The sequence below is a fragment of the Echinops telfairi genome, unplaced genomic scaffold, assembly GCF_000313985.2.
Source record: "Echinops telfairi isolate 266 unplaced genomic scaffold, ASM31398v2 ScPeMD7_7424;HRSCAF=8462, whole genome shotgun sequence".
Lineage (NCBI taxonomy): Eukaryota > Metazoa > Chordata > Mammalia > Afrosoricida > Tenrecidae > Echinops > Echinops telfairi.
In genome coordinates, this window is record NW_022111324.1 from 31,200,498 (window position 1) to 31,216,093 (window position 15,596).

Here is a 15,596-nt window from a genome sequence, read left to right on the forward strand (position 1 = left end):
CAAGAGGAGACATATCTGCTCTGCTTGACTCAGCTGTCCAAGTTCATACACAGGCAGGCTTTCAAGGTCACATTAGCCACTCACCATTGGGAAGATAAGTAGGTCTTGCTTAGAATTTTCTTCTGACCCTTTATTGCCTCTCCTTGTATCTGCAGGTCTTGTTTACCAGTATACTAAGGGGTACCACCCCCCAAAAAAACAGAATAGACTTCCGGTGGGCAGAGCTTTCATAGTACACATTTTCCCCACTATGTGAGCATCAAGCAACTTGCTTTGAGTTAGTGCACCTAGTGGTGTCACCTGGGAAGTTTCTCCCTGGTCACAGTACATTTTTTTGTGAGAGCAGTTTCACTCGAAACTCATTTTTTTGTGATGACTGATTTAGGAGAACAGCGTGTGGCTATAAAATTTTATTTTCTTCACAGGAAAAATGCTTCGGGAGCTGTTGTGATGTTGAACACTGCTTACAAGGTCAGTGCTACAGGAAAAATTCATTTCAAAAAATGTGAAATGTCAATTGATGACAAACCTCATTCTGGATCTTCATCAAATCTCTGAACGGATGAAAATGTTGACAGCATTCATGCACTTGTTCTCAAAGACCTACGTGGACCACTGAAGAAATGGGGAAGTTGTCTGGACTATCTAGGAGCTTGGTTTATTGAATTGTAATGGAAGATTTTGGAATGAGTAGGATTGCTATGGAATTTGTACCTCAAGTTCTTATTGACCAGGAACAAGAGCATCAAATGGAAACATACTGTTCTTTGAAACAACAGCTCCAAGTTCACCCAGACATTTTTTCCAAGATCATTACTGGTGACAAGACATGTTGCTATTCTTATGACACTGAAAGCAAACATGATTCAAGCCAGTTGGAGATGCCATCATCCCTTTGCCCAAAATAAGCTCACCAAGTGAAATCAAAGATGTGAAGGAATAGTGCATTTGGAGTTAATTCCACAGGTCAGACTGTTAATCAAACTTTCTATTTAGAGGTTCTGAAAAGATTTCATCACAGTGTGTGACAAAAAGGCCTGATTTGTGGCAGACAGGGTACATGACAACACACCTGTTCATGCACCTATCTCCAGTGTGCCATTTTTTGTTAAAAGTTGCATGCCTCTCTTGCCCTATGCACCTTAGTCACCTGACCTCACTCAGTGCGACTTTCTTTTCCCCCCTCAAATGCAGAGACATGAAAGGACAGCAATTTGACAACATAGTAAAAACCAGGGTGGTGCTCTCAGTTATCCAAACAAATGAGTTTGAAAAATGTTTCCAAGAATGGAATTGCAAATTTGACAAATGTAGTAAGTGTAATGGAGAGTACTTTGAAGGTGATAGGGTTGCTTTGCAAAAAATGTAGACATATAGCTTTGAAAAAAATCCATTTTGGGGCAGTGGTGGTACCCCTTCATATGTAACTTTTTTCCTCCTGCTTGATCAGTTTTAGAAGATATTACAACGTGAGTAGAGGGAATTAGAACTCAGGGGTAGAAACTGAAAAATTTAGGTATCTACCTTGTTCTTAATAGAACTATGGTACAAGTTCATTTAATGTGCAGGAATCGTCCTGGAGCCTTTGCCAGGGTTGGCTCATAGCTACAGGTTGTACTTAAGTTAGCCATTCATAACCCCAGGAACAGTCTGTAGTCATTTGTCGCTAGAATACCACCACCCCCAAACTTCAATGGGGGAAAAGTTAGTTGGTTCTTCAATGAGTTAAACATGTAATTCACATGTAGCCCTCCAATTTCATTCCTAGGTATTATCCAAATATCCATCGACCGATGGATTAAAACTAATCCCCAGTAAGGTGATGCCAGTCCTGAGAGAAACAGTAGGCTAGTCAACCATTTCCAAAGTTGCTGCTTTACGGAGCCAAGCTGCTACGCCTTGAGGAGCGCTGGTTTATTGGAGACTCGCTTTTCTGTCCGTAGCCAATAACTGGATCACAATGCTACCAGAATTCCTTCAAGGAAACGAAACCATAAGCAAAATTGGAACATGTACGCAGAAAATAGAATATAAGTCAGCCATAAATAGAAAGCACTGATATATGCAGCAATGTGTACAAATATCAAAAACATAAAGCTAAATGAGAGAAACCAGACACAATTTCATATACTTGTATATATCTGAAAAATACCAAATAAGTAAACCGTAGAGAATGACAACTAAAAAGGCTTGATGAAGAAAGAATAAGTAATTGCTGAATGGAATCATGGAACAGAAAAGAAAATTGAGTGAAAATTGAAAAACAAAGCACAAAACAATTGGAATCAAGTATGGGCTTCAGTTAGTAGCAGTATATGAGTATTGGTCCTTTATTGTAATAAGCATATCTTCTTAGATTATACTGTTTTCTTAGCTTATACTGTTAATATAAAAGTAACTCTGCTACTTTCAATAGTAATATAATTAATATTAATATAAAAATTAATGAGTTAATGTAAAAGTAACTCTGTATGTAGGAATTTATGCTAGATTTCCTGTAAATATGGACAATTTTAAGAAAAAAATATTTAAGGTGAAATATAAAACATATATTACCAATACTTACATTGGCCAGTTGTTAAAATTATTCTATTGTGTTAAATGAAAAATTAATCACATTTATCTCCTTCTGCAGAAAATGAAAAAGTTTCCATTAATGAGAAAACAAATTTTCTCTCTTAAATCATTGTCTCTCCCTTTATATTTCAAGTTTTCTATAGCAGCAAATAAATAATGTTGCTGCTTACTTTCTTTTATGATTGTCTTCTCTGTCTCTTCAATTTCCTATTTCCCATTTTCTAAATACATAAATTATAAATCCCATTGGCAAAGATTAGTGAGTTTCCCTAGTTCATCACAAGGATGTCTTGGGGGCCATCCTGAAATACAGTTCTCATCATTGTTTTCCTCTCTGTTCTGGCTAAAAAATGATTGCTGGGTAAAACAATCTTGTTTCTATCACCAAGCCGTGTTAGCACAAGGTTAGATTTGTCAAAACTAAATCATATCTGACACTAAACTTTACTAATAAATCAAAGGATATAGATAAGAATCAAACAATTGAAATGCTAATTTGGGAGGAACCCAAAACATAAGCACTATTTTCTGAAAATGCCTTTTTTCACAAAGTATTATATTCGAAACACTGCGAAACTACAACATTTTCTTCATAGTTGAAAATTGTCATTTTGGTATTTAAAAGAAAATAATGCAGCAAATTAATATTTAATAGTAACTATATAGCTATCACTCAGCCAACCAAGTCTCATTTGCTCCACGTTCACTAAAAATAAACAATGTCGGTAGTCAGCCTTTACAATCTGAATGCTCCTTAGAAGTGAGTCTAATGAGCTTACACTTGCTGACTTTGGACATAGCGTCATGAAAGATAATCATGAGTACAGACAGGCTCTTCAGTAGCATCAGAAAGTTCACCAAGTTTGTCCCAGAAAAGACATGTTTTTTTATTCAGATGCACATCCTCAAGCATATTTTCAAATAATGATTTTCCATTTTTTAATCTCAGAGTGCCTGCTACCTCCTTAGGGACATTTCCAGGTCCAAACAAGGGTCCAAGCTAATTGTCTCATGTGTGACATGAGACACCTATATGTGAGGAAGAATGGCATATTTATTTTCACAATGATTACATTGGATAGAAAACCTGTATATATAGATGAATGAATACAATTTTAGAAATTTCATTCAACTGTCAAACGTCAGCCAACTTGGAAATGGTAAATAAGCATTTATGTAATCCTACAATTTAACTTTTGACTTTGCCTACTCATAGTCCAAAGCAGATAGTCATTAGTGTTCTAATTGTTTCTTTAAGACATTGCATTCCTAATTTACAGCGACCTTATTTAATCAACACTATATTGGTTAATTGTTTAGCTTGTCCTCAATGTAAAACAATTTTTTTTACAGGAGCCCTGGTTTTGTAGTGTTTATGTATTGGGCTGCTAATCACAAGGCCAGCAGTTCAAAACCATCTGCCATTTCCCAGGAGAATGATGAGGTTTTTTACTTCAGTAAAGATTACACTCTCAAAAATTCTCAGGGGAAAATTCTACCCTGCCCTATTGACCTTATGGCTGTGAATATAAAACAATGTTAATCTGGCAATATTTGACTCCAGTTAAGATACCTACTTAAAAGCAAACAAACAAACCTCGGAAACAAGTAAAACTTGAATAATGACAGATATCTTTTAAAACTCCCAGGAAAAGAGGCACAGTTATACCTACAAATGTGTGTAATGCGATCTAGATGTACAGTTCATGGCCCAGAACAGACAACACGGAACTAACTCTCTGTGTCTGTCTACCTGTGGGTGATGAGAAACAGATAGAGACAGAGAGAGGATATTTAGATGTAAACTCCCATTAAAATTTGACTTTGTAGCAAGAATATTGGAAAACATTCATCTAAGCAAGTACTGAAGCAACTAGATTGAAAAATAAAATGTTGATAATGTTTATCTTTGTGCCTAGTGGTTATTACACCAAGCGCTGATTTTGATACTTCTACTTTTTAAATTTATAAGACTGTAATTTGTTAAATTATTCACAGTGTGAAATAATAAATTCCAAATTATGTATAACTTTGCTGTAGCTGAAGAGATTCTGGTTTATAAATGTTTTTATATAAAATGTAATTATATAAATTGAACACTTTGAACCTCAAAATGAACAGTATGTAATGAAAATAGAAGACAAAACTGAAATGGAAATGCATTCATTACTTGAATATGAAAACTTTATCCCAATCACATTTATATTTAAAACTCCTAATTTATACATAGGCTGTGCTTTTTTTTTTTTGAGGTAAAACATTTAAAGAAGTTTTATTATTGAGAGGGAAATTTGTTTGATAATAAAGTAAAACTAAAATATATCTTGGAAATTTTCTGAAAGTTTATATCCCTTTAATAAATTAATAGAAAATATTTGAACAGATATCATGGCCTTAGATTTAATTAAGTAACACCTGAACCACAGATGAACTACAGTGTAGTACACAGTGTGAAATGGAATTTTTAATGTAAAGGTTAATGAGTTAATTAGCCATATTTAAATGTTTAATTCAAATAGATGTTCAGCCAGTTGACTGTAAAGTTCAGCCATCTTTTTCTCTTTTGGTTATTTGCACTAAGCACTGAAGTTTGCTGTGTTGGATCGCACGTCAACATTTGAGGAGTGGAAACAAAAGAATTTGATTATGTTGCTTGCATTTCATCATGAGGAATTTTTCTGTTAAAATGAGATGCATTTTAAACTCTCACAATTACTAAGAGTGCAAAGGATATAGAAATCAACCTCAGGTCAGTTGTCCTAGACACTGATGCATTATTTTTCATTTCTTTAGAGTTGCTTTTCTTTGTGGAGGGACTTTAAAGACTTTTTGATAAATTCACTTAACAATTACTGTTTTCTACTATGAAAGGCTATTTTCACCTGAATACCTTTAGAAACACACTGCCACAGTCACCAAAGCAAAGAAAATCAAGAACAACTACATTCCGGGACTATCTCCATCTTGTCGGATCAGTCTCCACTTTGTACATGAGCAGCTGAATTTTCACATATGGATATGGCTAAGCATCATTTAAATATTCTCACCAACTGATAGAGTAATTTAAGAAATAATGTACTATGCACATTCTTTGTTAACAATGAGAAAATTCTACTTGATCTTTTCTTATTACATTAAATGTGTAAGGCTGTCCATTTAGTAATAATAAAGAGATAACCTTCATGTGTATCTTATTCATCAAATGGAATCTAATAGCAATTTAATAAAAATGTACCTAATAAGGTCAACTAACTGTGCCCCTGAAAATACCTATAGCTTTATATGTCTGCTGTTTAATTTTACGTCTTGTTTCATCTCTGTCTTTTGGGTGTTTGAATTCTGAATCACATATTTCTCTTCAGAACTGTCAAAGCCAAATTTTCCATTGGAATGGATCCATGTTAATTAGCTGGATCTGTTCAACCCAGTGCATTTCTTTTATCTACAAATCCTTCTTACATTTCTGGCTTGAATTCAGTTTCTTCATCAGCCTTAAACCCATCATCCATGATGCTACACTCAAAAAACAAAATTACAGGATTATTCAGAGAAAACAAGCTCTTGACATCTTTTCAAAATAGTACTCAATCATTTCTTAATTCAAAAGATAAAATTGAAGTCACACTTCTGTTACTACAACATGAAACAGAAATTTTGTAGAAACTATTAGACTTAAGTTAATCACAATTATTTCTAAAGTGTGAAGTGAATAAGGCTTAAAGATAAAAGGCTCAGTATTTCAAGTGCATACTTCAATTAAGACATCAGGGTTAAATTTTTACTATGAAATAACAAAAATTGAATCTAAGTAGCAAAGATAGAAAACTACAAGGCATAGGATAATTCATTTTCTAGGAGTTAAAACATATTTTAAACCTTGGAATTCACACATTATTATATAAATATACTCATAAGAAGCCCTTGCAGTATTGTACAGTATAAATAGAACTGTAATTTAAGGTCCACAGTTGAAGTCCCACTCTAAGGCACTAAAATGAGGCTGTCTGCCCACATAAAGTTGGACAAAGCTTTGGATACCCCATATCAGTGGTTTTCAACCTTCCTAATGCCACGACCCTTTGATACAGTTCCTTATGTTGTGGTGACCCTCCAGCCATAAAATCATTTTCGTTGCCACTTCATAACTGTAATTTTTCTACTGTTATGAATCTCAACCTGTGGGTCACAACCCCTTTGGGGATCAAACAACTCTTTCACTGGGGTCACTTGATTCATAACAGCGACCCCAGTGAAAGGGTTGTTCGATCCCCAAAGGGGTTGTGACCCACAGGTTGAGAACCACTGCTCTATATAGAGTCATTATGAGTTTGACTAAACTCAGTGACTACAGGTTTTATATACATAAATTATATTCACATATTACATATGAACATGATAATCAGAAATGGTGGCCATTTCAGCTATACCTGACAGTGTTAACGTGTTAATCTTTCCAAGGCATTTTCTAAGGAAGACATTGTGGATCAATTTCTATCTATAATTTATCTTTGAATTTGTTGTCCTTGAGGCTGTGTAGCCAGTTCCAATTCAAAATATCCTTTATATATAAAGAATGAAGCCCTATTCAGTTCTTCATAGTCCTCAAAAATATTGTTATATCCTCATAATCTGGACAATTGCTGGGTTAATCAACTTCTCTGTGAGTCTTCCGTTTCATTCTACAGGGATTGGTCTAAAAGCTACAATGACGCTTTTCTATTCTTGTTTCTAAGGAACAATCTCGCTGTACTTCTTCCAAGAAAGATTTCGTTTCTCTTCTAACAGTCCAGGAATACAACATAATCCAAAGGCATCAATTCTTCTTTGCATGTCTTTACTGAGTGTCTAGTTTCGAGATGCATGTGTGGCAAGAGAAGTACAATGGCTTGGGTTAGGTTCATCTATGTCCTCAATTCACATATTTGCTTTAAAGAAGTATTTTGCAGCAGATTTTCCATAATTGATATTTTCTATAATTATTTTTTAACTAATGCCTCCATATAGGCATAAATTGCTGATGCAAATAAAATGAAGTCTTTTGACAACTTCAATGTTTTTTCTGTTTATCATGCTATTGCTTATTGGCCCAATTGTGAGAGTTTTAATTTTCTTTATGTTGAAATGAAATATGTACTGTAGGGTATAGGCTTTACTTTTCAATAAGAAGTTATTCAATTCTTCACTTTTAGGAAGCAATGTTGTGTCATCTGTATTTTATAGTTTGTTAATGCATTTTCCTCCAATCTTGATGCTATGGTATTTTTAATATAGTCTGTTTCTTGGACTATTTCATCAGCAAACAAATTAATAAGTATGGTGAAAGAATATAACTGTGTCATAAACCTCTTCTAATTTTAAATTGATCAATATCCTATGGTATTATTAGAAAGCCTAGTCTATATGCAGGATCAACATGAGTACAATTAAGGATCTGGAATTCCAATCTTCATAGTGTTATCCAAAGTTTGTGATAATCAAGACAGTTGAATATCTTTGTAGTCAATACAACATAATACATCTTTTAATTACAACATAAAATACATACAATAATTAATTAATAATCATGAATTTAACTTAACAAACTGTGTCCATCCCTATGAATTGTATTATATGTCTTACTAGATTAACTTATTATCTCCATTTCTTCAACAAAATGTAAACAAAAATCACATATCTAATATCTTTGTAGTTAAATTTACCAGTGTCTTTTGAACTCTGTAGTAATTTTACCACTATAGTTATCAAAAAGATATTTTTCATTAAATTGCAATTTTTACTTCAACTATCTACTTAAAGAGATGTTTATATTTTCCCTCTCTGCTCTATATCTGTTTCACATAGAAAGGTTACGATTTACTGAACATATTTATAAGTTGCTGATGATACAATATCTGAAGTAAATAATATAAAACATAGAAATATGAAAGCTATAGATGAGATGAATAAAATGATAAACAGCTTTAGGAAGTAGTACTTGGTGTGACCAGACTAGGTAGTAATAGGAAATGGAAAAAAAATCTGTATTTCAATATCCATATATCTATATGATATTGGGGAGAAAGATGGGGCTTTCTCCTCCCCTAATGAGTCTTGGAAGCTCACAGGGTCAGTTCTACCCTGCCTTATAAGGTTTCTATTAGTTGGCATCAACTAGATGGAAGAGAGTGATATGATACATGTATGTGTATTTTTTTCTGTAGAATTACTTGTGGGATGATTTTTTAATACTGATAAAGTGGGTCAAGTCAAATATAGGCTCCCTTTATAGTTTATTGATCCAATTTACCTCACCCATAATTTGGCATTTCTAAGAAAATAAGCAATGAAAATATCATCTCCAGGATGTTTATACTGTTAGTATCTTTGTCACCAATTATGAGAATGTTTCTACTTCTTATTAGACTTTTTCTTTTTTAATTTTACTGTAGCATCTATACATATGATTTATTATAGTGTGCCCTCTAAGCCACTATAACAGAGTTAGTTCTAAACCAGAGAAAATATAGTTTCTTTCTTACTCAGTGTTCCCAAAGCAAGTATCTGGGCAGAGTTATTGGATGGCTAAACTATAAGATTATTCAAGATCTTAGTAAGTTTCCTCTAGTTTTACACCCAAAATAGTGTTGATTGTTAATTTTGTACATCGTGTAAAATTCAAATTACCATAATCATATATTGCACATTATTTATGGTTGGAAGGAAAAGGAAATGGAAGATATGTAACTGACTCTTGATGATATTACATGGAAGTCACAGAAACCATTTCTGCTCATATGCAAAACAGAGTTAAGTCACGTAGTTACACTGAGTTCCAAAGCTTCCTGGTATACTGGAATTCCACTGAACCTTAATGAGATATACTCCATTACTAAAACAGAAATGGAGGAAATGTATATTGGAAAACAATAAACATAATTTGTTTATGTTATAATTTCTGAGAATTCAATTACTCATTGAGTTTAATTTTGATCAGTAACATATCTTATTATCATATCTATATAAAAGGGATTCAGATTAAGACACAGAAGTAACATTCCTCATTAAAATTGTGCTATTAGCATAAACATCTGATTCCTAATTTTTCTTAGTCTTGTCTAATAAATATATCAAGCCAAAAGGGCAGATGTGTACTAAAAGTAATTAAAGGACATTTTGGAAAAATAACAAAAAGAATCAGTACCAATAAGGGTATCCTGACTCCTGGCAGTTCCCTGGGTGTCAAAGTGGAGTTGTTCTCAGAGGATTCCCAGTGCTGACTTTTCTGAAGAAGTTTGCCAGGCCTTCTTTCAAGTTGTGTCTAGACAGCTTTGAACCTCTGACCTTTTTATTAACAACGAAGCATGTAAAATATTTACATCATATAGAGCTTCAAAGCCCTTCCCCCCCCTTCAAACTCAATCCAATTGCCTCAACTAAAACAACTATCACTGAAAATATCTGTGAATCTACTCTGCCAGATGGGGTGCAATGAGTTGGAATCGAATCCACAGCATACAAGTCAAACTCAATGCCATTGGACTCAGTGAACCTTTAGAAAAGGGTGGGTTTGCTCCTGCCGGTTTCCAAGTCTGTAACTATGGGTGGAGAAAACTCCATCTTTCTCACTCGAAGCAGCTGGTGTTTTCAAACTGTTGACCTTGCAATCAGCAGCCCAACATGGAACTTTAGTACTCAACTATTTACATTAAATTCCAACACTAATAGCTTAATAAATTTTTAAAAAATAGTTTCAATTGTCTATTTTAAATAAAGGGTTATAATTTGGCTCTTATTTATTTATAACATCAGATATCTGAATTAAAATACTGGCCACAGGAGCATGGAAGAGAAGAAGTTTGAAATCAAGCCACATAGCATTCATACTTAATGTTCTAAATTAACAGACACACTCCAAACAAGGAATATAATAAAAATAGCAATATCTCACTAACAATTAGCCTAATAGAGAAGGCAGTACAGTTTTTAAATAAAGAATTCCTTTAGAGCTGTAAGAGAAAAAAAAAGAATATGCTTATAGTGTGAGAAATATATATTTTGGTTGAAACTATTGATTTTTTTCCCTTTCCTATTCAAAAGATTCTAAATTACATGTTTTATTAAGGTTAAATTATTTTTTAAGAGGTACAAAACTGAAAGAAGCAATATCTTATGGCAAATCTATAGAGTTCGTTCCATATATTTTATAAAATAAGCCAATGAATTTATTCAAATGAGATACCACATACCTATAATCAGTAAAGAGATACACTAACCATATTTAAATTGCTCTTAAGCTGCAAGTTCATATCACAGTAGCTCACAAGTTTCATATAAAATAGAAATTTTATTTGAAATATAATTCACGTTATTTATTTCAGTGAAAATGATATTTTAAATGGAGATTATGTACTCTATAATTAAAATTTAGCTTAAGAAAAAAAATTTAGACAGCAAGCATGTGTATATACATATATGCATACCTATAATTGTTCCAAAAGGTTCAGTCATGTTAATATGCAAATCATTTAAGTAAGCTAGAATGGATAATAAAACTAAATTAATATATTTTTAAATATGTCCTAAAAATACATGTGTTGTCTTTAATTAGTATCCTACTTTCTCAATAAATTTTCAGATTTCAAGAAAATCTACAATTCCAATAATGTATCATGTGTATTAAATGTTAATTAGTTCTAAATTATGAACCACATCTTAAATATGGAATATTATGTTCACCTGTAGGTTACTGCTCATAAAGCTGAGAAAATCAGCTTGTGTAAGTTACATTAATTATAAATCACAAACATTATTCTTTGTGCCAAGTTTATAATTGAAGCCGTTTATTTTCCAGGCTTTGCAAAAGTAGCTGTGGCCTATAAATGAGAGGATTCATCTTTCCGTTTTTCATTGTTTTTCAGTAACAGCCTGATTTTTGCTTTGATATTTTCTCTTATAAAGAGTCCAATTATAAATATGATGTTTTTATTACTTTTCTGTTATAAGTTTAAAGTAACCTTTTAATTTTTCAACCCACAGTTGTGCTGTTTCACCAGTCAATTCATAATAATAGTTTTAACTTTTTCTGCTCAGATCAAAGCTTACAATGATAATGCATGTATAGGCTTACAGTTTTGACTTTGAAGAAGAAACAACTTTAGAGTTCAGTAGTTGACAGATAGTTGGCATAATTATCACTATGCAATAATCCATTTGATTAAGTTAAAAGGGTCTATGCCTCCTTTGTGTTTATGTATCACCTTTAAACAGTGTTTTGTTTTTTATAAGAAAAACTTAAAGATACTTAGGATGTTTTTTCTTATGAATGTTCATTTTTTATAAATGTGTCCCCATTTAAAATACAATCTTCACTTTTAAGCCCTTCTGGTGCTGTTTTTGTATATTTAATTCAAAGACAATTCCTTATTTACTGAAGGCTCTTCTATGGGCACCAAAAATTACAGGTTACAACATTAAATACACATGGCCAAAAACCTCAAATAACTTGGTCAATGAGGCTTGTCCATGTCACAGGACTTGGCTTAAAGCTGGATGCAGAAACTATATGTTCGAAATCTATCTCTTGGAGAGGGTGTTTCAACAACATGTGGAGTCTTCAAAAAGTTCATGAAAATTATATTACCATTCAATTATATTTTCCCATACACCTTTTGAACCCCCCTCATATTTTATACATTGGGAAGTATACTAATAAATGCTTAGTAACTTAAAAGCTAGATTGAAGCAGACTAATGCTGTATGATCATTGAAAAATGGTAATTTCCCTCTTTGGTATAAATGAAATATTTCTAATCCCCTTTGTTTTTATGTGAGACCAAGTTTGAATGCTTAACCACAGAAAACATTTTAACAAATGAACAAAACAACAACAGTAAAATACTTTATTGAAAACCTGAATTCTAGACCATCTGGTTGATATCCATTTTTGTTGTCATCTGTGCATATATATCAACAAAAGTAAGTGTGCATAAATGTATATGTATGTATACACTCACATATACGAATTAAGTTAAAGTTGACCCTGAAGAACGCCAAGAATGGACTTTGGGTGAGGAGGGGCAGCCCCCGGATCTCCTTCAGGACCAGGGGGAGGGTGTCAGGGGGGCCAGCGAACAGACATGGACCTACATTGTTTTGTGTTTTTTTCTCTTTTCTTTCTTCAACCGTATGTTTTCTTATTATGCAGACTAGGATATGGATGGATTGCCTAATTAAATGGGTTGGACCATGAGAGGGAAGTTCAGGGAGAAGGCAATGGGACTAATGGCCTTGTAAAGTAGAGAGGGAATAAGGAGGTGGGGAGAGGGTCTGGTAAGTGGACAGCATCATGGACAGGGGAACAACTAGGGAAGTGGAACCAGCATGTAGGAGAGGTTAGAGATCCTGTGAGTATTAGAGAAACACCAAGCTTGTGGAGAGGAAGCACTAAGAGGTGGGAGAAGGGGGAAAGTGACCACGGAGCAGGAGGAGGCAAAAGGAAATAGAGGCAACCTTTAGGAAGCAAAGGCATGGATAGGGAGATTAACAGAGGTGTGCACTTATGCAAATACATTAATCCATAACAATAGCGGTGTAGGCCTATGTACATAGGTGTATAAGAGTATACACTGATGCTGCAGACAGGCCTTGGGCCTCGGCTCATACCTACCGTCAATACAAGAACACTTTGTTCACATGATTGCTGAAGACAAAATGGGTGCATAAGCAGATGTGGTGAAGACAAAGGATGGTGCCCTGCTATTGAAAGATATAGTGTCTGGGGTCTTAAAAGCTTGAATTTAAACAAGCGGCTATCCAACAGTGAAACAACAAGCCCACGTGGAAGAAGCACACCAGCCAGTGCAATAGTGAGCTGTCATCGAGACTGGGCAATGGGCATAAAAAAACTCACAACAAACAGTAAACAAACAAAAGTGCATTGGTCATAATGGAGGTGGGTTGGAGTGGAGACCCAAAGCCCATCTATGGACAATGGAACATCCCCCCCCAGAGGGTCCACAGGGAGGGGGTGGGTCAATCAGGGTGCAATAAAGCACTAATAGGTCACGCAATGTACCTCTGTTTCCTGGAGGCCTCCTCACTATCATGACTTCAGTGTCAACCCCCAATCTAGACTAGAAGGGAGGATGGACATAGGTATTGGCAAGAGATAAAATTCACAAGACATGGGACCCAGGAACAGGAATGGGAATAGTGATACCAAAAGGGTAGGGGAAGTTGAGGAGAGGTGAGGAGGGAGGGGGTCACCGATCGCAATGAATGGCACATAACCACACACCCCCATCAAGGGGGAAGAACAACAGAAACCAAAGGAGAAGGGAGACAGCAGTCGGTGTGAGACGTGAAAATAATTAACAGTCTACAATCTATCACGGGGCCACAAGGGTTGTGGAGGGGAGGGAGGGAAATAAGAGGAGCTGATCTCAAGAGCTCAGTGGAAAGTAAATGTCTAGAAAAGAACAATGGAATATATATGTATGAATATGTCGGATACAATCAATGAATGGTTGTAAGAGTCCCCAATAAAATGATGTAAAAATAAAAAGAAAAGAAAACACTTGAACCCAAAAGGAGCCATGGTTGTATAGGGGGTTACATGCTTGGCTGCTAACTGCAAGGTCAGGAATTGAAAACCACCTGCCTCTTGAGGAAGAAAAATGAGACTTTTCGCTCCTGTAAAGATTTTCAGTCTCAGAAACTGACAGGATGGTTCTGCACTGCCTTATAGGGTGAATATGACTCAGAATAGATCCAGTGGAAATGAATTTGGTTTGGGCTACAAGAGACCTAAAGTAAAACTTTGAGCATATCACACTTGAATTTAGAGACAATCTGAAAAATAGATTAAATGCATTGAACACTAAGGACCAAAAATCAGATAACTTGTAGGATGATCTAAAGGCCATCATACACGAAGAAAGCAAAAGGTCATTAAAAAGAGAGGAGAGAAAGAAAATACTCTAAAATGTACTTTTGAAGATGTTGTTGTCAGGTGCATTGAGTCTGTTCTGACCCGTAGGTATCCTATGCACAACAGAATCAACACTACCTGTCTTGCCCCGCCCTACACCTCCCTCCCTACGCTGAAGTTCACTGTTGCAACTTTTGTGTCAGTCCATTTCACTGAAGGCCTTCCTTCTTGTCATTGTTGCCTCTCCCCTCTACCAAGCACAGCATCCTTCTCCAGGGATGAATCTCTCCCTACAGCATGTCCAAGATAGGTAAGATGAGTTCTCTCCTTCCTTGTCTCTAAGGAGCCTTATTTCTCGTGAGACAGTTCTGTTAGTCCTTTGGGCACTCCACAGTACTTTCAGTATTCTTCACCACTACCACAATGCAAACGCATTGATCCCTCTTTGGGTTTCCTTATTCAATGCCCAACTTTCACACGTGTATGAGGTGATTGAACCAAGGCTTGGGTCAGGTGCACTTTAGTCCTCAAGGTAACATTCTTGCTTTTCAACACTCTAAAGAGGTCTTACGCACTAAATTACACAATGCAATGCATCTTTTTATCCTTAAAAAAATCATTTTATTAGGGGCTCATACATATTAGGGGCTCTTTTCACAATCCATACATACATCAGTTGTGTCCAGCACATTCATACATATGTTGCCATCATCATTTTCAAAACACCTGCTTTCTACTTGGGCCCTTGGTATCAGCTCCTCATTTTTGTCCCCTCCCTCCCCGCTCCTCCCTCCCTCCTGAACTCTTGATAATTTATAAATTATTATTATTTTATCATATCTTACACCATCCGACATCTCCCTTCACCCACTTCTCTGCTGTCCGTGCCCCATGGAGGAGGTCATATGTAGACCTTGTAATCTGTTCCCCCTTTTGTGGGGTTAAGGGTAAGAGGGAACCCCACAAAACATCACAGGTTTGGTAGGCGCAATTGTACAGCGATAATAAGTAGAGATTATAGTAAAGTCATAGAGAGCATGAGAGCTAAAAGATAGAGTCAAGTAATGGAGTCAGACGCAATTCATGGTAGCATATCTCACCTCCGCCCGGC